The sequence below is a fragment of the Falco cherrug genome, chromosome 5 (assembly GCF_023634085.1).
Source record: "Falco cherrug isolate bFalChe1 chromosome 5, bFalChe1.pri, whole genome shotgun sequence".
Classification (NCBI taxonomy): domain Eukaryota; kingdom Metazoa; phylum Chordata; class Aves; order Falconiformes; family Falconidae; genus Falco; species Falco cherrug.
This window is the reverse complement of record NC_073701.1, coordinates 87000140-87024430: the sequence shown is the minus strand read 5'-3', so window position 1 is coordinate 87024430 and position 24291 is coordinate 87000140. Positions and strand designations below refer to the sequence as shown.

General features: G+C 39.6%; 1 long non-coding RNA gene across 1 annotated transcript in view; it reads left to right on the top strand.

Moving 5' to 3' along the window:
• Positions 1-2250: 2250 nt before the first annotated feature.
• LOC114015706 (uncharacterized) overlaps positions 2251-24291 on the top strand; it is a 38022-nt gene continuing 15981 nt past the window's right edge. Inside the window, exon 1 of the long non-coding RNA XR_003559775.2 lies at positions 2251-2363. This is a non-coding gene — a long non-coding RNA (uncharacterized LOC114015706). The remainder of the gene's footprint in view (positions 2364-24291) is intronic.

Sequence of the window (24291 nt, the reverse complement as noted above, 5' to 3'; positions counted from 1 at the left end):
TCCATCAGCGCCAGTTTGCTTTGCGGTGGACTGAGGAGCATGTACACACACAGCTGGCTCCGCTCCACTTGAAAGTGGGAAAGGGATGGATCTCCTCAAAACATGGTGACAGGGTTGCTTGTGGTCGTGTAAGCATTCCTTCATAGAGGTCCTGGACTTTAATGGATTTGTTAGATTCGAGTGTTGTTTAAAAGAATTGGCCCAGAGTTAAATAACTAGGGTTGCTGAATTGTCTGAAGGAATACAGAAAGCATTCACGCCAGCATCTGGTGTCTCTGTTCCTCTAAGCATCTAGGATCTCAAGTCTTTCTACTTACACTAGGAGCAAACACATTTCCACTATAACTTGGCATCTTCTCAGAGCATTTTGTATTATTCTGTAGACATCCCTAGAAAGCTCTTTTCCTTAATTAGAAAAGGAAACAGCATTTCAGGGCTACTGAACACACTTAGCTTATACCTACTTGTGGTAGAGAAGGTATTACAGAATGCTTTTTATGGTTTAAACCTGGTACAATTTTCATGCAATTCTGCAGATTTTGAATGGGCCTCTAACACTTGTTGTTTTTTTCTTTATTTCTCCCTACTTTTTATTAACTGCTGTTTAATCATGGTTGTCCTAACCTCAACCTTTAAAGGTCTGGGTACATTTCAGATGGATATTATGGTAATCGAATTATTAAGGCTGGATAAGAACTGGAATACAGTTGAAGCAAAAAACTACATATGATATAAAACTTCAAAGACTTGGTCAGCTAAATTCAAATAGGGTTCCAGGTCATATTTAGTAAATCACCTCCAGCAACAAAAGGGGTCAAGTCAGCCATCACTTTTTTTCAGGAAATCTTGCAGGGAAAAGGGAATCTCTTTTCTTCTGTCCTGGAACCATCAATTCCATTCATCTCCACTGGTTGAGGCACATCACTGTAAAATGACAAATATTCCTGCAGAGTTACAAAAGCCATTCCTTTTTGTTTTATTCACTGCCTGCGTGGTAGCGGAGGGAGTGACTGGGGGGAGAGGGCAAGTGCAACACAAGGTGCGTGTGGCTTTCAGGGGTCTGCGGGCAGCGGTGCCCAGGCGGCCAGGGTCGCTCAGCTGCTGTGACACTGAACTGCTGGTCACCCTCACGCTTGAGAGCATGGGGTTGTGTGGTGGCACAGCTGCCCCCCCCGCACCACAGCTGCCCCCCCCCGCACGGCTGGCAGCTGTTTCGCACGGGCTGTCCAGCAGCCGTCAGCTGGCAGCAGCCCTCAGCTGTCACTCCTGGCCTCATCCGTATTCCAAATGCTGGGCAAAAAGGGAGGTTAAAGACCGCATAGCCCTTCAGCTCCTCACCTAAATCCAGTTTTGCAATAAAACTAAGACCATAGCATAAAAGATAAACTGGTGTTATCTAAGTCGCAGGGTGTGAGCCCGAGGTGTCCTCCAGGGGCTCATTCCAGGCTCTGAGTTCCGGGCAGCCAGTTTTGTTGTATAACTATGTCATCATCAGCTGAGTTTTGGTATTTTGTTTTCCAGAACTGCTAGTGCAATAATAATAAGCCCAGTAGTAATCTTTGCAAAATCCCTTCTCATTGCCTACTATATTGAAGTAGAATGGAAACAAATTGGCAGCAGGCATCTAGAAAATTAGATATTAACTTTCAAAAGTGCATGCTAGTTTGCCCTGTAATAGCTGGGAAGCAAGAACATTATGTTTCAGCACTGAACTTTTTTGTGGAATCAAAATATTCTCTCACTATAGCCTGGTTCACATCTGCTGTGGGCTTTAACGTTGTTAACAATACTTGTGATTGCAGTAATAGAAATGTAGTCAGGGAAGAGAAAAGGAAAAGCCCTCTTATTTGTATTCAGACCTCTAACTCTAACAATGCAGTTAATCCTACTGCAATTACTGTGAAAAAAAAAAAAAAAGAAAGGAACAAATCTGAGAAAAGAAAATTAATGTGAAAAAACCCCACTCCTCTGCATTTATTTAATGTTAAGGATGTGAAATAAACCCACACAATCAAAGAAGTGCACAACTGTGACAGGAAATTTGGATCAAAATCAGGATCTTGATAAAGACTGTTATTATAAAAATAGTGTAGTTGACCACAGAGGAAAAAAATACTCCCTTTGACTATTTAGGGCAAATCAGATAGCTGAGGCTGTTATTAAAGTGACCATGGGTTACAGGCTAGAGGTAGCAGCATTACTGGAAGGGAAGTTGCATAACGGCAGTCACTGCTCTGCCCTGGGCCTCTGAGCTCACCAGGCGCTGCCCGTGGGGCAGGGGCGCTGCGGCTGCTTGGCTTTCTCCTTCCCAATAGACCTGACCGAATAGCACAAATCATTTGCTGCAAGAAGTAAAAGAGAAGGTATGCCCACCCTTCCTGGTTTCAGCAAAGGGGCACCTGCCCATTTTATCCCGTTTTCCATTTACCATTTTTCTTTGAGCATTTTGGTAGGCTCCTTATTCCCTGTCTTTCACTGCTGCCTGACATGAAGCTTTTTTGGACATTTTCTGCTTTTGGCATCTGTGACTCGAGCCCCTGCCCATCAGCTTCTCAGGAACTTCAACATGAACTTTCCCAGATTTGCTCCTTCCTTCTTGTCACATGAAGATCTGTCTGTCCCACTCTCTATAGCTTCTTATTACTCATGATGTCCCTCGTGTTTTTTCTTCCCATCTACTAGTGTCACCATCCTTCCTGATTGGGTTTCATCTCCCTTAAGTTATGTACACATTAGATATCCATGCCTGAACTGCTCACCCAGGCTTCCTTTGGCAGCTGTTTACAGGAATAGACACTCGTATTGTGACTCATCTGACTTGTTTTAGATGTCCTCATTGGGATGAAATGCATTCTGGAAATGCCCATATATCTTACTGAAAATAACAGGGAGTTATCCAAATAGGCCAGATGGAGTTGTTGGCATTGTAGCTGTGTAAAATGAGGTATGATGACTGCCTCTGATATGTTTCTTCAGAAGGTAGCATAGAGAATAAATACATCAAGAACTTTTTCAAAACTTCTTATGCCTAAATCTTAAGTCAGTTTCTGAGAATGATTAAAGAACCCAGATAAACTTCACACAATACCTGACTTTTATTACAAACAAGAGCACTATTTTCAGACTATTAAATAATGCTAAAAATGATTCAGAAGCATCTGTTTTCCTTATATGTTGACTTGTTTCCTCCTGCCCATAAAATACATACTTTTAATCTTAATGACTGATAAAAATTGTGGTTTAGCAGAAACTTTATGGTATACTGTTAAAAGAAAAGAAAAGAATTTGTAGATGTTGGAACTTAGTGCATATATATTCTGAAACTATCTTCAATCCTGTGCAATAGGATATTGAAATTGTGAGCTGTCTAAAAACTACCTTAGGGCGGTTTTTTGGATATATATATATTTTAAGCACATCTTTTTGATTGTTAAATTATATTATTTTATAATAAAACAGTTTTGGTTTTTAAGTTAGTCTCCTAAATCAGATCTGTCAAACTATTGGGTTACATCATTGCTCATTACACATCAGGACATACAATAACAGATTTTACATGACATAGTAGCGTTTTACAATTTCTCAAATCACCTCGAATATAACCGTGTTTAATTCATAGTTATGTTGGTCGTCTGAGTATTGGCTGGTTCTGCAAACACGAAGCTGCGCAGTTAATACATTACAAATGCACCTTCCTGCCTCTTGCAGTGAACCACTGCCCTGTCGCGGTGCGCTCTGCAGCCCTCTTCACCGGTGAGGCCAGTGCTGAGATCTTTCTGCTTTACCCCAGTTCACTGAAAAGATCATTGTGGTCTGTCTGGCCCAAGCATTTGACTCAACACCCTTTTATTTCTCTCAGTGGCTTATACTTCGCTGGTGCATCTAATCGGTGCCTTGCCCTGAGGTCTCCACAGAGTTTGTCCCTTCCCTATGTGACCATTTTTTGCTGCTTCTGGGTCATTCTTAACCCTGTTGCAGCACCAGTGATTCTGTATCCAGTTCTCTCTTCATTAATTTTTTTGTCTTCCGTTTGCGGTGTCTCCCAGGCAAATCATCACCTGGGATTCCTCTCCTGACTGGCCTGCAGCTCCCTCCTCCTGCAACTTGCTTCTCAATACAAACTTTTGCCAATATGGCTACAAAATTCAACCTATTCAAAATTGCTTTATAGAAGTACAGGTAAGGGTATGGCATAAGTTCACGATATGGAACAAAACAAAACAAAGTATGAAATACATCTCATATATATTTTAGCCTTTGTTCCCATTCTTAGCATGTTTGTTTTTCTATAACCGTAAGTATTCATATCATGCATTTATAAAGCCTAACACAACCTGCATGTTACTGAAACATTAAAGATTTTCAGAGATGCAGAGGTAGAACCTGTAAACATTAATGCTCATTATGGTTCAATATTTGGTACAGCACCATATACACAAACCAGATGTTTTTGAAAGTTTAATCTTTTTATCTTGAATGCTTCCATGAATTCTGTTATTGTTGCATTTCCTAATTATACCTCATAATTTATAGTATATTTGTCTTCCTAATACCAATGCAATGCAAATATGTGCTATTGTTCCCATTTAGCAGATGGAGAACTAACGAATAGAGAAACTATGATCCAATAAAGAGCACTGACATCCAAAGCAGAGCAAAATTGAGGTGTCTAGATTATTAAAAACAAACTTAAAGCCACATTCGATAAACTTCACTCTCTATGAACATCATTGTAACTGACTGCATACTGCAATTGTCAGTCAAAAAAACTCAAAATAAGGGTTATTTCTAGATTTATATCAGGATTTAATGCACAGTATCTGATTACTGATATCAGTTACCCATGAGGCACCATGCAACAGTGGACACAGAATATTCAAGTTTCACATCCTTGTATATGTGAGAAAACTCGCAATAACAGTAGTGAACAAACATAAAAAAAATTAATCACACCCATGTAATATTTACCATTAAAGAACAAAATTACTTTAAACTGAGAAAACTAGTTAAAAAGAATAATTAGCTAAAAGGGTAATTTTTCTTCCCTGAACTAGTAATTGAACAGCAGACAACAAGGGATTATTAGTAGAAAAGAAATCATCTATCAGAAATGAAATAAAGCTTTCCCTCCCACCCCTACCCCCACCCCCCTACCTCCCCCCCAAAAAAATGGGGGGAAGAAGTATTTCAAATGTTTGGAAGGAAAGTCATCTGTTAAAGGCAGATTCATTCGTGAATAGGATTGTAATAAACAAAGACTCTAGTGCAAGCCTATAGATGATTTTTTTTTTTTTTTTGCATTAGTGGTCATTGTAGGAAAGACTAAGGAGGTATCTATACTGCAGATTTTCTTTATGGGTAAAATACACGAGGACTGTATCTGTGTGAACTGGTAATAGAAGAGACTAATACCTAGCAATCTGATAGCAAAACAATAAAAACATCAAATGGGTCATCAGCTGTTAAAATGGGCTTTTATTGGCTCCAGCAGATCAGTAAGTCTAACATGCTTATCAGAAAATTTGCTAGAAATTATAATAAAAAATATTCAGTGGACAAAAGAGTAAAAATGATATATTGGGCAAGAATCAGAACAACTTCTGTGGAAGAAAGCCACACTTTGCAAAACTATGACAATTCTCTGAAGGAGGCAAGGATTATTTGCATAATGTTGATTCAAACTTATGAACTTGAATTTTCAAAAAGAGACCAACAGCACTAATTAAACCGAATTGTCATGGGGTAGAAGGGTAAACCCTTTCCTGGATTACTTGTTGAAAGATAGGAAACAAAGGATAGGGTGAATAATCATTTTTGACAGCAAGGAACCATCAGCAGTCCAAGGATCTGGATTCATAAATACTGTGGAAAAGTGAGCTGAGAGGTGATTTTTTGTGTAATGATACAGAATTAATCAGGGTAGTAAAAGCATAAGCTGCATGTGAAGAGTAACAGAACAGTCTCATGATATTAAGTAATGAAATGACAGATGAAATCAACGTCAATAAATGGAAAGTCATGCACTGAGAAAAAATAACCTTCACTGTTCATACACAGTGATGGACTCTAAATTGACTATTACTACTCTTGAAACCAACCTTAAAGTCCCTGAAAACATCAGTGAAATGTTCAGTTGACGTGCCTTCTACAAGAAAAACGTGACAATTAAAGTAGGAATTATTGGGAAAAGAATGAGGAAATAAAAATTTCAGATGGATATGTAAATCTATTGTACACCCACATCTGAACAATAAATGTGGTTCTGAGTAATCCATTTCTGAAATGGATCTAGAGAGCACAGAGAAGGGTGACAAGGAAGAACTGCGCTACAGAAAAATTTCTATACAAGCAGAGGTTAAATAGATAACACTGGAAAAATGATTGAGGGGAAATTATGAAGCCTGTAAAAATAATAATAAAAAAGTTTGGAACAATGAGTAAAAAAAATAAATATTCAGTGTTTCTTACAGAATAAGAATTAAGAACTAGTGCATCTATTAGGTGCCAGACTTGAAACAAATGAAAAGAAGCACATTTTCATGCAATAAAGCTGAAAAAGACATGGAGGAGAGTCCGTCTTCATATATTAAATTGTAGCTACAGCTTCTGGCTCAGGAAGTCCCAAGGGTGCTGAACTGCAGAGGCTGGGATGCTGTACCAGAGAAAGGATCATTTGACTTGATCTATTTCCTATATTCTTTCCTTAACAATCTATTAAGCTACATTTATTCTAGGAAACTAAATAGAGCCACAGCAGAGACCCAAGTTTAGAGAACTCAGCGGTTCTGACAGAAGTTGTGCTGTGCTGTTTGTCTGCAAGGCTGAAAACGTGCCCTGACTTCTTTTATTCACTGTCAGAGGCACAGCCTTGGTGGCCACAGTGAAAGTGGTGGGCAAGGGACGTCTTTGGCTCCATGCAGGGCAATTATTTGCTCTTAACATTAGCCTCCCTTTCTTTGCCTTGTACACATTTTTTAAACATCTTGGGGCTGGTTAAGTCCTTTACCTCTTTTAAATCCCTTACCTCTTTCCAACTGCATCGTGCAGAAGTGCTTTGTTCAAAGTGTGAAACTATTTTTCCTTTTGTAAATTTTCATTTAGCTGTAAAAGATGTGCTTAGTAAATTCTCTGCCTGCTTATTTTTCTGGAGCGTGGTTAGACATCTCTGTCATGTATGTATGGGGGACACATTCTGGTGTAAAGGAAGTGAGTTTTGTTCAGATATAGGTGATAATCTGGTTCAAATCCAAACCACGATAATTAAAACTCAGGTCAGCCCAGAGACAAAACCAAGTGCAGATCTCTCACATGGGCTTTGTTCCATTCCCACCCAAGCACTAGGGTAACTCTAGAAACAGAAAGAGAACAAATGTTTGTTCCCACACTATTGTTACAATAAAACAAAAGCTTCCAATTTTTGGAGGAATTTTGGAAAGCTGTAACATTTTTTGTTTTACATGCTTGCTACAGACGAAAAAGTTTTTCTGAAGAGGCTTTTTGTGCTCTTATGACAGTCATTTCCATTTGTTGGACCAACCCTCGCATTTTCTCATGGGCCACTGTGTGCATCTACTATCACACTTCTAGTCAACCCATTTGTAAATTTTGCTGCTTAACAGTGCTCCACAGGCTCTCTTGCAAACCATCATGGTTTCAGACCACAGCTTGAGAACTAATGATGTGTTGGATAACTGAATTTTCTTTTTCCTGCTGATGCCTTTAGTTCAAGCTAATCCCAGGGGCACTGAGTTAACCACCATTCAAGAGTCTCAACATGTACGCTGATTACAGAACTGTGTTTACTGTACACAGAGCTGGCAGATCCCTTGGAGAGGGTCTCTAGACAGCAGATCACTCCTTACTGCTTGGTTTAGGTGCAAAGTCAGTGTGGGCTGAGGAGCTGTGTCCTGCAGCATGCCTGGACTCATGTGCGCCTCTCAGGATGACACTCACTGGAGGCTATTGCCTCCCCAGCCTTCCTTATCATTGTCCAAATGTCACCTACCTATACTTGCTCTTTCCCCAGTAAAAATTATTTTTTATCACAAGCCCATTTCTCTAATAGTTGTGTTGATTATGACATTATTCTGCAGCATAAAAAAAAAATAATTTGCTTCCATACACGTGTCTCTGACTAAAACATCTGCAGGGCCTGACAAACATATATTTTAAAATACAGGTTAGTCATATTTCTAACTGAAATCAGGTGATTTCGCAGATGCTTGATAATTTTAAAAAATAGGACAAAAAGTTTTCACTTTTAACTATATGCTTACTTGAAGTGCATTTATTTTCTGAAAAAACAGCATTGTAACAGCTGTTGATGCAAGGGATTTTTTCAGGAACTGCTTGTATGCTCTCAGAGAATGATGGTGAAGATACAGCAATGATAAGAAATGAAACAGCTATCAGAAGTGAGACTATAATCGCAAATATTTGGATGATTGGGTAACAATGCATAAGTGAATTAATTCTAAGAGCAGTCATCTGAGTACATACTGAACTGAACAAGAACATTCCCTTTAAGAAATTATTAAGAGGCTTTAACTATAACATAAATAACAATGTGGCACAAAGTGTTTGGATATGCCTTTAATGGAGAGGAGATAAGCTGAGATAAGAAAGGAATTGGAAGAATTTTGTCTAAGGACAAGAAGTATTATTCTCAGACCCTAATGTTATACATGTGATCATGGCCACATTGTTAGAATAACATGAAGTTTTTTGGTAAATGTACATGGTGGTATTGCTGTTACATAAATTATACCCGTTGCTCCAGGTAAACCTGGGAATTTGACCTTGACACGTAACACAGTTCTGATCCATTGATCAGAATGAAGCAAATTCATTAGTACCTAGACACTGCAGCCACTTCCATGCTCACAGATTTATCTCCTAGGCAGCAAACCCGGTGTGATTCTCGCACGTACAAGTGTGGCTGTGACACACAAGTGGACATTTTCCTGAGACTTGCTCTAGCCCTGAGGGTATACGGCTCAGTCCAGGAAACATGTCTTCTTGGAGCAGGATGCAAGCGATATATCCTGAATGTGTACACTGGTCAAATAAAAAAAGAAGTTAAGAATTACCTTTTTTTTTAAAAAAAAAAAACAAACCTGAAACAAAAACCCAACACTTTTTGCTGTTCTTTTGGATTGAAAATTTACTGTGAATAGTCCATATCTGAGTTAGCATGCTTGGTCAGCTCAAGCTTGTAAATCACATAATACCACTTCTAATGTGATGTTGTGTGAGGTGTTTTCAGAAAAAAGAATCATGTTAGCTGTTTCTTTTCCATGAAGGTATGGAAACAGGATCATTTCCAGTGATTACAAGGTAGCATCAGAATAGTTGTGAAGATGGCTGAAGAAAATTCTTTTTTAAAAAAAAAATCTAATATCTCTTCACAAAAAGACAGTCTGCATGGCTGTGCACCTGTTCAGTACCACTGAATGGACCTAGTGCAGACAGGACAGATACTTGTATGCTCATGGCCAATTGATCTCTAAAACTGGTGGTCTGGGGGGATGGCAGGTGTGATAGTGTGGGCTATTTGCTATGAAACCTTCCTGAGAATGTGTGTAAGTGCTCAGGTGGCTAGCCTCAGCTATGTCCCTTATGGCAGCTATCACCCACCTCCACAGGCCATTTAAATTGCTTTAGTTGACAAAACTACAGACACCTCAGTGACAGCGCATCGTAAGTGTTATAAAGTCCAGTTGGAAACTTTTGACAAGTGCTCGCTAGCTCCCCTTTGCTTATCTTACTGAAAACCAGAGAAAATATATCCATGGCATGTTCTCTAAGAGAACCCTTAAGGGCATGTCTACACCAAGCTCTGTCTGAAAACAGAAACAGCATGAGAAAAATGGGAGAAAGTCAAGAGGGAGGTGGCTATGATGACCAGGTTATTGTCTAAGAGACTGGCACAGAAGGAAAAGTTGAGGCACCTGGTGATGCTTATTCAGAAAATTGGTGGGGCATAGTCATCTTCATGTATATAAAAAACCTGTAGAAAATCAAGGAATAAACTGGAAAACATATATTGCCAAGTCTGCTATGTCTAGGATGAGAAATAATAGGCCTAAAATGAAGCAGTATTTAGCATACTAGGAATAAAATGGTGTAATAGATTGCTCAGGGAGGTTATGAGATGTTCATCATTGGAGACTTCAGGAACAGACTAGAAAAATATATGTCAGGAATTATGTGGACAGAGCTGATCCTGCTTCCGGGCAGGGAGTTGAGCTGGATGACCTCTTGAGGTCCTTTCTGGTCTTATTTTCAATGATTTTATGACTGTGGCAGTCTACCCAGCTTGATGTGTTTGGGTGCAAGATCTTACCAACATGACCATGCTGCATTTCAAGGCAGAAATGTTCCCTTCACTGAATTAATGAACCCACTTAGTGGTAGCTTGGGGGTCCCTGTAGCAGACTGTGATATGGCCTGCAGATCTGCTATTTAGCATCAAATAACCACCTTAGACATTTTAAAGATACACTCTGAAGAACAGGCTGGGTACAACATCTATTGAGAACACCGTTGTGCTCAGGGGTCAGCTAGGGAGACAGTTCTGTTAACCACTGTCAAACACCATCTGAGGGAGTCACACAAAGTGACACTTCTCCATCCCAGGCATCACACATTCTTTCCACGGTCCAGCGCATGTGACCACTTGGTTCAGTCTGCGACAGCCAGCCTTGCAGGGGGGTGCAAGCAGCTGCAATAGGCTGTACTCAGGCTCTCTTTTTAGCTGCTTCTGTTAGGGCTTGTGCTTTAGGGGATGTACACCTATGTGTTGAGTGCTGATGACACATGGCGCTCTGCTTTGCAGACCATAATCTGCTGTTCTCTATTATAGGGGTCGGCTTTCCAACCTCGCCACTTTTCCTTTGATAAGCAGCTCACATTGCTGTGCTATTTCTGGTCTACAGGGAATTCCTAGGGAATACTGCAAATACTGTGGCGATACTGTCTGGTGTCAGCTGAAGTGTGTGAGAGGGTGCAATGTACTGCTTTGCCAGGGAGAGAAAATTGGGTCATGTTAAATCTAGTACGTATGTCAGCCATTCTTCATTTGGCATAAGTGAAGAAAGCCATTGATCTTTATTACAGAAGAGATGGCCAAAACACAGGCTACATGCACAGCTAGTGTGCGAGCAAAGCCGTGGGTCCAGGGGCTGCCTGAGGTCCTCAGACTAGAAAGCTGGGGAATAGACAGGGCTGCGGGGCTCTCACTTTCTCAAGTTCCCACTATAAAAGCATCCTTTTGCTTCATACTGCATACAGGCTCTGGCTAGCTCATTTAATCTCATCTGTGAGACGCAGTGGCTGGATCCTAAGTGTCCCACTGGCTCTCAAGCTACATATCTGTAGGCACTTCAGTTGCACTTTCTATGTCCAGGATGGGCAGAGCAGCCAGCAGGGAAGATGTCCTTGCCCAAGGACACTCAGATTATTTTAATCCCCAGTTGTTATATGGAAGAAGTCAGCAAAGATTTCTGCTGCAGCAAAGATCATAGGTTTTCTTGAGATCTGGCAGAAGAGCTAGTGGTGCTCAGCCTTGCTCTGCAGTGTACAGGCCTTGACAAGAATTTAGAAGAAATATGCTTGATTTACATTATTGTGGTAATTTGTCCAATTTATCCCAAGAGGGACTGTGGGCAAGACAGAAATTCAGCATGGGGATTTTAAAACACTACACAATGCAGAACCTGTGTTGTCCTAGAGGACTGTTCCTGCAAGGAGATGTAGTAAGAGTAATGCTGGTGTTCATCTGATACGACAAGGGACCTTGAATCATGAGATATCTTGAATCTCTTAGGAGAAACAATAAACCCAAATATGAATCTCTTAAACCTTTCAACAGAGACCTAAAAGTATGCTAGTGAACCAACATTCAGATGTTATGATGAATTTCACAAGACAAAGCTTTTGTCTTTCTGTAGTTCATTTAAAGCTACTGAATTGTGATTTATACAGGACTGGCTATTTTTACTGCCAAAGGGACTAAATGTCACAGATGAGTTTCTTCCCACTGGAATTCAATCAACTTGAGTGCAGGATTTTAAAATCTTATGTACTCATTCTAGTTCTGAAGTTTGTTGATATTTTTTTTTCAGATCAGCTCCCTAAATAATATTGGCAAATGCTGATTCAGGTTTTCATAGCATAACATATGCTGCTGCTTTCTCTAATTAACAGAGTTTCCAAAGTTTCTTATCCACATGCATGTGTGCACACAAACACAAGCCTGCACATGTGTCTATGCGAAGCACTTGAAAGAAATCAGATGACAAATGCAAAATGGCATGAAATCTGAAAAGTGAAAACAGATTAAGATGTTCTTAAAATGTGATTTTACTCTAAAATGTACTGACAGAAATTTTCACTTTGTCAGGGTGCTATGGTAAAAAGCACATTTTTTCATTAGAATAATCAGGAGTATTGTTTTGTCACTGTATAATAACTTTAACCCTGGAACTCTTCAAAGACAAATAAAATGATTATCATAATGCAAATGTCTCTCAGCTCACAGTGCTGAGGACCGAAGGACACAGGGGCTGCATTCTCCTCAGAACGGGGGATGGACCCACTGCAGTCTCCCTGCTTCTTTCCTTGGTTATTCTGGTGTAAAATGAAGCTGTAACACTTTGTCACCCTGTTTCTCTGAGATGATAGAAACTTTTTCATCGTTCTGTGAGCAGCGACTGTTGCTGCACAGTCCCAAGGTCATCAACGCCATTCACAGGCACAAGGAGGAGGATTTCAAACTGCTGCTACTCCTTGGCCAGGGCACAGTCAGGTGCTTGTTGTAACGGCCTTGTCAAAGTTGGTAGATGAGTTAAATATGATTTAAGCTAATTCTGCCCTCAGTTACTAAACCACTTTGCTCCAAAATGTGTTACTAGCTTCTGGTTGTTGTTTTTCCAGGCTTGTCAGTTGGCCGATCTTACTGATGATGAGAGGGATTGGCAGTAATCTCTTGCTGGTATCAGCCAGATAGCAAGTCTGCATATCAGTGAGCTTTCGTAAACGTTTGCAGTGATCTCTAGAGGGACTTTGTATATTTGATGCTGGCTTTTTCTGAGTAATGGTCACAATGAAATGTCCTCCCTCTCCAAGTAATTTTTTTTCTTTGAGGTTTTCATAAGACATTTACATTCTTTTCTATTAACAAATAATCTTAATAAAATAACTTCATTTGCATAATATCATTTGCAAAACTGATAATATTTTGATCTTTAGTGAAAATGGGCATGATTTCTTTACCCTTAGTCTTTTAAAGCTCATCTACTGCATCAGAGGATCACATGTCATGTTGGCTTCCCTTTTATTTCCCTGTGTGAGCTTTATTGCAAGATACACATTGTTTTGTCTATAGACAAACACGCTGAGTAGCCTTGTATCTGTGCAGCTACACTGCTGAAAAGTACAGTCAATAAACACAGAGGCATTTTGCTCTGTCTCATATTTAGACAATATAGTGGTCACGACAGACAACACCTACACAGAATGTCAACAAGCTCCAAGTCCTTGTGATCAGGCTCTGGGTTTGTCTTCGGCCAAACTTTGATTTAAGAGAAAACAAAAGCTCAGGTTAAATCCCTACCTGGTACAAACTGATGTAGTTCCACTGAATTCAGTTAACACCAGCTGAGAATGTAGTCTTGTGTTTGTTGACTGGAAGCTTGTTCAAGTACCTTATCCAGGCTAATTGTAGTTAAAATGATTGCATCTATTCTGACCCGAACAGCTGAAGGTGTCACATTTGGCTGCAGAAGGTTTTGTCTAAATAGAATATGAGGCAATGTGTCTCCCAGAGGTCTCAGTTCACACCTTGGGGTGCTGCAGCATGGCTGCAACTTGTTCACCACTGTATTAGCAACTGGGATTATATATAAACCTTGGGATGAGTGCAATATCATTTGGGAAGCTCTGTTTCTGTTGTTTGAAAGTAAGTTGGACAAACCTGGTGTAACTTTTTCATTTGATTGCCCTGCTATGAAATTTGAATTTACTCTAACTGAAAACCAGTTTCTGTAGCAAAATTAAGGAGCACATGTTAAAAAGAGCAAACATTGCCTGATTTAATGGCTGCCTGCCTATATTCATAGGGTCTGAATACTGGAAAATAGAAAAATTCACTAAAACCTGCAATATTAGAGAGCTTCATATGGAAATAAAAGATAAAGGAGAGAATTAGTCTAAAACAGGTTTAAATTTTTTTTTAAAAATCTATTTGTTTTTATTGTATTTTCAGTTTTATCAGTCATGGCTTAATGTGATTGCTCTAAGTTACACATATCAACTGTAACCGACTTGGAAGTGAGCTTGAATGTAGTAGTAATGAGAGGAGTCCCTGGATAACCCCATCTGGCTGGTGACTGGAATCAGCATTTTCCCTGAACGTCATAATTTTCTTACAGACATACAAGAACTTTTTTCTGCTGCTTTACAGCCAGATGTTGCCCTTTCTGGCTGGACACAGGATTATTCCAAAGTAGATCTATCTTTTGTTGGAACACCTGGGTGGAGAACAAGGTAGAGGAAAGTTGACGGTATGGTTAAAGTGTGGCAATCCTAGTTTCACAGAGGGCAGCCAGAGGCTCTCACGAGGCTCTGGACTCTACAGGAAAACTTGCAATGGATGGATGTCCACACCACACAGGCTAGAATATCTCTGAATAGTTTTAATTGGTTACATTTAGATAATCAGCTCACAATCCCTTCTGGACAATCAAGAAATAAAGATCTTGCCACATATATTACCAGCACTTGCCATACTGAAAATCACTTTGAACATAAAAGAGCTGGCGTTAGATATTGTTTCTTGTTCTGTTATTTTACTAAAGGCTTCTTGCACATGGAGGCAGCATTTAAAAGTTTCGTTGGATACTCATGTGGTCTTCATACAATGTGAAAATCAGATTCATGATAATTTGTCAGCTGGAACCTATGAATGATTTGGAAAATGGATTGTTGCTAGGCCATGCATTTATTCCTGCTTTTTACTATTAAGAAAAATAAAAAGTTAAGATTGTAAAGGAGAGGCAAAACATTGCATTTTTAAAGATTGGTTATGTTAGATCAGATTAAGAGCTTCTTAATAAGCCAAATACATGACAGCATAGTCATGTAAGAGACCAAAATGAAAACTTTTATGCTAAAATTGCAGGAAAATAAACACGTCTGACACCCCAGGTTGCACAAACCTCATAATACTACTGGTTGTTTTGTGAGAGCACTGCATTTAGCATAGGACAGTAAATTGCAGTTTACAAACCATTTTCCAATTTGCTTTCATAATGTAACATTTTTCCAAGCAGCTCTACTCCACCGGGCATCCCGGCTTTGGATTATTCGTCCGTTAGGTAACACAGACTCCTGCCAGACCACTGGCTTCCCTGGACCCAGTCGTGTTCGCTAACCCTGGGCCTTTGGTTGTTTACAACCCCTTTAACTTTATATTGCTTGGAAATTCAGCATGAACTGACCTCCTATTCTAAATCAGCTGGGCAAACAAGAACAAATTTGACACTTCCCTTAAGACAAAAAACTAACAACAAAACCAAAAGCCAACTACTGGATAGTATGTTGTTATGCAATATGTAGCAATTATACATATATGAATCTCCAAATTTGTTATTTCCATTAGGTATTACTTTATAGTGCATATAGTTCTATTCATCACACTAGGAGCATGCTGGGGCACAGCACGTTCAGTGGTATAGAAGCTCAGAAATATCGCTAGCTGCCAAACCATATAGAACTAGGTTTGCATACTTTTTTTTTGAAAATGTCAAGAACCTGGCATTCTACTTGCTTTGTTTGATAGTCACACACAAAGGAAAAACAACTCAAATTCTCAGTGGGTATGTTGTTATTCTGCAACAGAGCAAAATGCAGAGAGACCTGGCCTGACAGAGGTGTGCCTGAACGAGGAACTGCTAGGGTTGCTTCAGCTCTTTACTGAGCCAGAACTAGAAAATTGCCCTTACAGAAGGCCCTTTAGCAAAGGTACTTTGTTTAATCAATACGTGCTACATATTTCCAAGCTATACCATGTTACATTGCAAAGCATCAGCAAGTATGTTTTATTAAATTTTGTATAAATGTCATAAACCACAGACCTTCCCCAGATAATTTTCAGTCCATAATAATAATAAATGCAGTAGAAAACATTTCATTCTCCTGTCTCAGTAATACATCAGTTCTTTTGGACTCTAGGATGTCTGTTCCATCCAAATTGCCCGTTCCTCTTCTCTCTTTCCTTTTATCTGCAAATCATTATCCTTGCCTTTCCTCACACCATGCACTGCACACAAGATTGATCTCGCCTCTCTCTGCCACAGCTCCTACTGCCTACATTGTTCATTCCTAATTGTTCTTAATATCAGCACGCTCACTTTTTGCCTTGCTTCTGCCTGGTAACAGACCCCACCTTTACCACTGTTGATCAAATTACTTCTTCCAGATTGTCGGTCAGCAGAAATATTCATGTCTTTAGCAGGATCAATTAACAGCACACCTCAGAGAGCACTGTTACTGCTTAAGGGGAGAACAATTAGTAGCTTATATAAATGGACAACTTCTGAATTGATTAAAGTGATCTGTAAAACTGTCACACTAAATGAACATTCTAAAAGGCCTTTGTTCCTCCCCCCCAAAAAAAAGTCACAAAAGAAAGTACTGTAGTTAGCAAAACTGATATTGAAATTCAAGAACCGGGCAGATTTCCTATGCTGTAGTGAGTATGCATTGCTTAATTCTTCTCTTTTGGCTTGATTCTTACTTACAATATCAAAGAAGTAGAATGTTTTTTTCATGATGTCTTGGAGTGGGACAATTCAGAGGAAATCCCCAAGTGAAACAATGATTCATCGGTGATGACTCAGTCAGTATTTATCCTCTGAAGTCAGCACTAGCCCAGTGCTGGGCAGATGGCAAGGCTGCTGGTTTGTGTGGTAAAAAGCCAAGCTGCAGACCCCAAAATTTCGAGCAATTAAAGAAGCCAAAGCAATTTTTGTAAGAACAAGGATTTTAGTATGCTCCAGCCATGTTTTGTCATTGTCATGTTTTAATGTTTTTCCAGGATTTTTAATTCAATAAACCATAGTTTTTGGTAAAGTACAAAATTCCTAACAAGATTTTAAATGGTGATTTGGTCTAAACTGGAGGCAAGCAGCCAAAAAGCATGGTGAAAGTGAGTGGCTGAGCTACATATCTAGGGTTCTCATTTGGGCTCTGGTTCCACAGACTATAGGAGACATCCATGCATGAAACTGCAGCAATATGGTACATTAGAGAGACTATAACAACAAAATTTGTCAGTCCCTGTGACAAGGATCACATTAAAGAAATGAGGCATTTTTATGGAGAAAATAGCTCACATCAGTGTATTTGATCAAAAATCTCATCATTCGTAGGAGAAAGTCTACACATAGCTTCCAGTGGGTTCAGTAGAAATGGAAGACCTTCTTCCTCCATTAACATAGAAAACCCCAGTTTGGTATTCACAGCATGGGGCTGCCTCTGAGAAGAAAAGTCATTGTTCAGAGGCAAAATATCTGATTATTTCTTGTGTGCCAAAAAATCTCAGGCCTGCTTCAAGAATGCAAGAGACAAAATTTTCTAGTATCTTGTGCCTAAAAGATTAATTTATTTATTTTTTTTATCTGGTGCTCTTGTATTATGTGTGATGAAGTCACGCTCAGACCAGTCAGCATATAATTAAACAGCATCAATAATCTTTATCTTTTCTTTTACCTCCTTCTGATTGCAAAAATATTTTGAATGCACATGTGTATAGCCAAGAAGAAATTTAAGACAGAAAATTGTAGGTGAATTGTTCAGTTATGCTCTACCCCTAGTTAAAATAGCAAAAGTTATGTATGAAATCTTGGCCAGATCTTGCAAAACCTTTGCCACACTGTTAAACCATGGGACTTCCACACACCAGCTTGTATTTTCTGCAGTTGCTACTAGCTTGGACAAAGCTGGAGTGAGGCAGCAGAAGTTATGAGATACCAGTAAATGTCAATGTTACTGTTATCTGGTAAACCAGCTACATCTAGCCTGAGCCAGTGCTTATTCAAGTACAGTCAGATGATCTATATAACTGTTTCCAGGTACTCATGGTAGGAACAGCGAGACCTTTTGAGGAAGAGATAGCTGGAATAGGCAATCATTGTATGAACATGGTTGGGTAAACATTTAGACTGGGGAACAGTGAACCTTACTTTCAAATCCCTTTGTACAACTGCAACAACTTTGCACAACAATTTCAGAGAAAAAACCCTCTTAATAGTATGAAGAAAAGCATCCCTCAGAAGAACAGTAAATTCCTACCACTCTTGGCAAGTTATGCCAAATTGGTTAAGAATCTTTTTTCCATGGACATAAGGGTCCAGATTCTGAATCCAAATGCCCTGCTAGAGATTGCTTCCAAAGGATTTTTAAAGGTCCTTTGTCATTCCCCACTTTTTATGCTGCTCCCAGTTCCACCCTCTGGGCAGAACAGCCTGGTGCCACCCCGATTTATTCTGTAGGACTTGAAGTGGAGGCCAAGGTGAATGTGCCATGGGAGCATGAAAATCACTTGGAACTACTGATGATCACTTGTCTGGCTCCATAGGCGCCCTAATATGTGTGCAGTTATCCACAGGCTAATTGCCGTCTCCTTGGGGCTGGCAAATGCTGGCCTAACTTCTCTTGTATATACCAGTTTAAACGTATGTTGGACTGAGGCACTTACCCACAACACAGAGGGATTTTATTGCATTATTATCTTGTCTTGTTTGTCCCTCCATGTGTTTAGTGCATCTGGTTGTAAATCAAGATGTTAAACTTTATGGAATAAGAATTTTATTTCTGTTTTGTGGTCATAAGAAAACTAGTGTGGAAAATCTGTTCCTTATATGGCTTTATGTAATAGTATGACACATGCTCTTAAATATTTGGAGTAATTTAATTCCTTTTCAGGTAGCCAGGTCAAGCCTTTGGCATTACAGTTTCTATTTTCACAATTTCATATAATAGTGCTTTATTTCCTTCAGTGCTAGAATGCAGTTTGTAAAAATATAAAGGATTTTCTAAGTTAGTTACAAGTAAGATAGGTGGAAAGAAAACAAAATTCATGGAGTGTTCTTTACCTTTCTACTCTAGTGCTTGATGTTTTTCCATGAGTATTTTATGGAAAACCATGAAGAAAATAGTTATATGACAGTTTAAAGTGAAATATGCAACAGTTTTTAATTTCAATATTGAAGACCAGGGAAAGGCTTACTATAAAAAGGAAACAGCAGTCCCAAGTCTGATATATTTCCAAGTTCCAAATCCAACTATTTCTGCACACAACGTTTTGCTGTTGATTACAGTATATTGCGGTAGCGTTGTTACCTACCACAGCATATAGCCAGAGCCTGAGAAGCTCTCTGTAGCTGGTTGTTTATATTCTTTAGCCTATGTCTGCAATGGAGATCAAAGGGGTGTTGTCGATTCATGTGGTCATACTTAAGTCGATTTAAATGGTATAGGTCAACCTTAGAGAGTAGTATAAATGACCTGGGTAAATGACAAGGTTAGATACTGTCTTCTGAGCTGCTGTTGGGAAGCTACTGTCAGCATCTGATTTGCATAGTGTAATGCAGAGGTCGAGAAATTTTCCTTGCAAAGGACTGAAATGGCTTTCTAAACAACTTTTATGCACCATAAAATAGTATGTATCTTAAAATCATGAGGCCGCGGATTATATGAAGTGAAGTCACAGGCTTTATTCAGTTCCCACCCTGAAAGTCCCCTCTAGCTTGGAAGTTTCCTCCTTGAAAAATCCCTTCTTGCTAAAAGCTAGGCTCAATTTATATGTAAATACAACAGACCAGTATCAGCAGCACCTCAAAAGACAAACTGTAGAAGAAGAAAAACCCACACCTAGACGTTACATACAATATCACTGATTTCAACTCGTCAACAAAGTCAAGCACTAAATTCAGGCATTCTGAATCTTACACCTGCAGTCTGTGCATGCAGGAAGGGAGTTTAATGATGCCCAGGACTGATTTCTCAAGAATGTTTTATGAATGGAATTTGAGATAAGTTCCCCAAGGTATAGCTTTCGTTCTTGTGCACTGAAAAGAAACACAAGTTACCCAGCTACTGAACAGACAGCACGACTGGAGGAAGTTTGTAATTAAAGATCAGGAGACAAAGTTATATCTTGGCCTTATTGGTTTATCTTGACAAGCTGCAATTGTCTGATTCTGCTGGTACAGATGCGTGACTGCCCGTGAGCACGCACACGGAGCATTTCCGAAATGCATCATAGTGTCTGTGGAATGTGGCTGTTATCCCAGCAGTCTCCGCAGACTTTCCCAGAGCAGATGTATATCTGCACCTGTCTGCCTTCCCTGCTCGTTCCCACCACTGCTTCAAAGGATCCTGCACTTCACAAGTGCTGTGTTTGCTGTGCGGCTCGTGCTCTCGTGCAGCTTCCCGTGAGTGCCATAGCAGAGGGCTACTGGCTGTGGGCTTGCATGTGGCCAGATGGGCTTGGGGTGCAAAGGCAGGGTGTCCTTACAGAGACATGGCCACTGCCATGTGAGGATGGGCTTCACTGCAACAAAGAGTTTAATTCTCATGGTAACTCATCACTCTTAGCAGCAGACTTTGTGGTATTATCATCTTCTCTCTTGTTTTGCTGACTTCTTTCACAGGTGAGCTATCTTCTTGTGTGTTTTAACTTAGTTCTTGCAAACAGGACTTGTCCAGGTTGAGCACATACAACCTATGCAGCACAAATCCCAGAAGGGTCCTTGCTTGACAGGTAGCCTGATACTTCAGCAGGGAGAGAGCAAGAAAATGTGTAGGCAGAGAGAGAGCCCCAAAGAAATGAAAATACAAGTTGTTAGTACATGTGATATGAGATAAAGTTGATCAAATGAACTGACTTGACATACTGACTGGTTCCTGGCAAAGTGGTACAACGTCACCCAAAATCCAGCATACAGCTTCCAGGCAGGAACCTCAGCATCAACTTGTAAGTATAGGGGTAATTTATAATCTTCAGTATAGACACGGCTTTTAGTCCCTAAATTTAGCAATTTGGCTTTCATAAGAAATGCCTTTTTAAGAGAACTAACATGTTTTTGCTAAAAGACGTCAATGTTGATGAAATTTGATTTTGGAAAAAAAAAATCAGAGAAAAGCATTTTCTTATAGCCCATGTCCCTTTTACTCTTTTTCGTTTAGAAACCGACTGCTATTTAAAACTTAAAAGGTATAAAACTGTTACCTACAGAACAGTTGAGTTAAGCAAAGCGCTTTCGATTTATGCTTAGGTCAAATGCCCTATAATGAAGTATTTTCAAAATTTCATTTTTGTGAAATAGTTTTAAATGATGGCTTTCCAGTCCCCGTTTTGACTTTTTAGCTGCCAATATTTCTTTTTAAGGAAACCCATTTCTATGATGAAGTTTACTATTCATTAATTACCTTTTCTTCATTTGGGGTCCAAGGAGTAGACATATGTGGCTGAGGCAACACCCACAGAATCTACTTCTTTACCTTTGAGTAAAAAGTGATTTTTCTACTACTCTTGCACTGCATGACAAAGTAAAATGAGCCACATAAACTAAAGGAAGTTCTTATGCTTTAACTTTTCATCAACATACTTTACATTAATAGTTTGTGTCATTTGTTGCTGCTTTAGCAGGACAAAGCAGGCAAGGAACTGCCAGCCAGTCACCTCTTTTGTTCATGATCTGTCCCAAGCCAACAACTCTCAAACGTTTTCCTTTGTGTTCCTTCCCATAATGCCTCCCCAGCAAAATCCTGGCCTCCGCTCCCATAACGTGCTATGAGCTGGGACTGAAAAGGGTGAACCAGGAGTTGTGCTGAGGAGGAGGATGGCACTTCAAGAAAAAAACATAAAGCATTCCCCTGTTTGAATTTATGATGGTGGTCAGAGGAAGCCTATGTGTCCTAGGGCCTCCTAGCTACCTCCTGCCAGCCATAACCCCATCTCCGCTCCCAACAGTTTTGTGGCCATGCACTTCCACTCAAAAATCCCTTAATTTTCTTTAAGGCTTGTTCCAAAGGTCACAGACTGCTGCCCTGAGCTGAGGTCATGAGAAAAGGGGTTTTCACAAGTGGTTAACATGTAGGTGACTGAGCAGTGGGGGAGAATGGAAATTTTACAAGATGTGTGCTGCTGAAATTGAAAACAACTGTTCATAAAGACATATTCTGTCTAAAAGAAAAGTATGCCATGAAAGAGTACAGGAGTAGGCATAAATGCTGTATCATAGCCTATATTCAAGGTATACTTGCTAGCGTACACACACATATGCAGAGTGTGTATATCTGCATATATGTGCATATCATCAGAAGCTACTTCTCAGTTGTGCCTATCAAAATGGTGCCTGTGGTGGAAGCGAGCCATCTGCTTCACAGTATTTCTATTTTTAAGATTTGCAGTAAGGCAGTTTAACACATCCAATGTCACTTCAAGCCCTCCTCCCCCAGATGAACTCCAATATGTCACTGGGTTGTCCCATCAGCTCTACGTTGTCTCTGTAAACAGAAACCCTACCTCCCTGCAGACTGAGTCAGCAGCTGTACCGCAGGACCTATCTTTAAGAGTTACAGAATGTGTAATCTGATGTCGAAAAAACCAAAGGAGGGTATTTGCCACCTGACTCTGGAATGAACAGCGACCCTTTAATAGGAGTTTCTGCTAGTCTGTCTTCACATACATGGATGAAACTTCTGTGGCATTTGCTTGACTTTTGCAAGGCTGGAGGAAACCCCTCTGCTTCAAACTATTTTTCTGGGAGTTCTGACTCTGAACTTCTTACCTGCCTACATGCCATTTTAGAACTGTTGTGCAATGTGCTTATCAGCTTTGCATATCAAATGTGTTATGTGCATATCATATTCACTTTCAATTTGGGGACTTAGACCAAAATCCCCTTCAGGTATCAAGAAATTAAATATGACAATTCAAATCTGACTGAAAAGCCTCTGTGGTGTACAAAAACCCGATAGGAGCATGAGCAGACCTAAAGAAGTATTATGAAACAGTGTGTTGACATACAGCGGCTTGCATTCTACACGCCATTAGAACTTCTGCACACATTTTAGTGCCCTCCTGCCAGCACAGCTTATATGAGTTCCTCCTAGCATTATCATGAAATGTACTCAATAAATAGGCCACAGATAATGGTTCTAGTTAACACTATGGGAGGGCAAAGATGCTTGTGCTAGAAACCACTACAAGAGTTTTCCTGTTGTAGGACACATATGAGAGTACCTGGGTGGACAGGTTCCTTTTCCCTGTTGCATTTTGATGGAAAAGTTACATGACTGCTTTCACCACAAACCTCAATGGAATGGAAATACAGTTGAGATCACACCAATTTCCTGTGGCTGATGATATGGCATGCTTTATTCATAAGAAAGTGGCACAGGTATATCAGTACTTTTTGTCTTTTATTGCTTGAAGGGTTAAAGTCACTCATACCAAGAAGTGACTTCTCCAGAAAGAAACCAACACAATTCTTTGTCACAAGTTATGTTGTGTGGGAGACTAGACGAAATGGAATTAGCAGTGTTCTCCACATCAACAGTGCACAGCATGATCTTGTTAAAGAATTATACAGCCTCATAATCCTCAAACAAATAACATTATGCTATAATGGATTGGTTTTTACTTCCTAAGCAGAAGTTGGTAGGTTTGTTTTTCCTATTAAACCTAATTTTCATTTCAGACAAAAGATAAATGATACATTGATGTATTTACTTATCCTTTTCTTGAAGTTTACAGCTGGGAAGAGGAACTTTATTTTGTGAATCTGTTGTTGTAAACAAAGCTTACTCTTCTGATTCATAATTTATCATTTTTTTCTTTTCTGCTGCTTTGCATCTGAGTATTGATGGAAGAAACTGTTGGTTAATCAAATGCACTTGCCATTCTTGATAGCAAACAACAAAGAATTGTTAAATAGACCATTTATTTAATCTTGCTTTCACAAGTGGGAAAAAAAATTATTCCTAAGTCAAAATAATCACTGACTAAAAACTCCCCTCTTCTTGATTTTCTGTGCTGCAGCCCACTGGGAACAAGATTCACTGGGAAAGGGCATCCCCATCGAAGTTCAGTCCCTTACCCTGCAGAACCTCTTCTTAATGTATAAATGATAATAGCGATGCAAGCATGGTGTCAGGTCAATTAAAATTTTTATATAATTTTATTTTTTTCTTACTCTTCTTGTTCAGTGCCTCAATCTT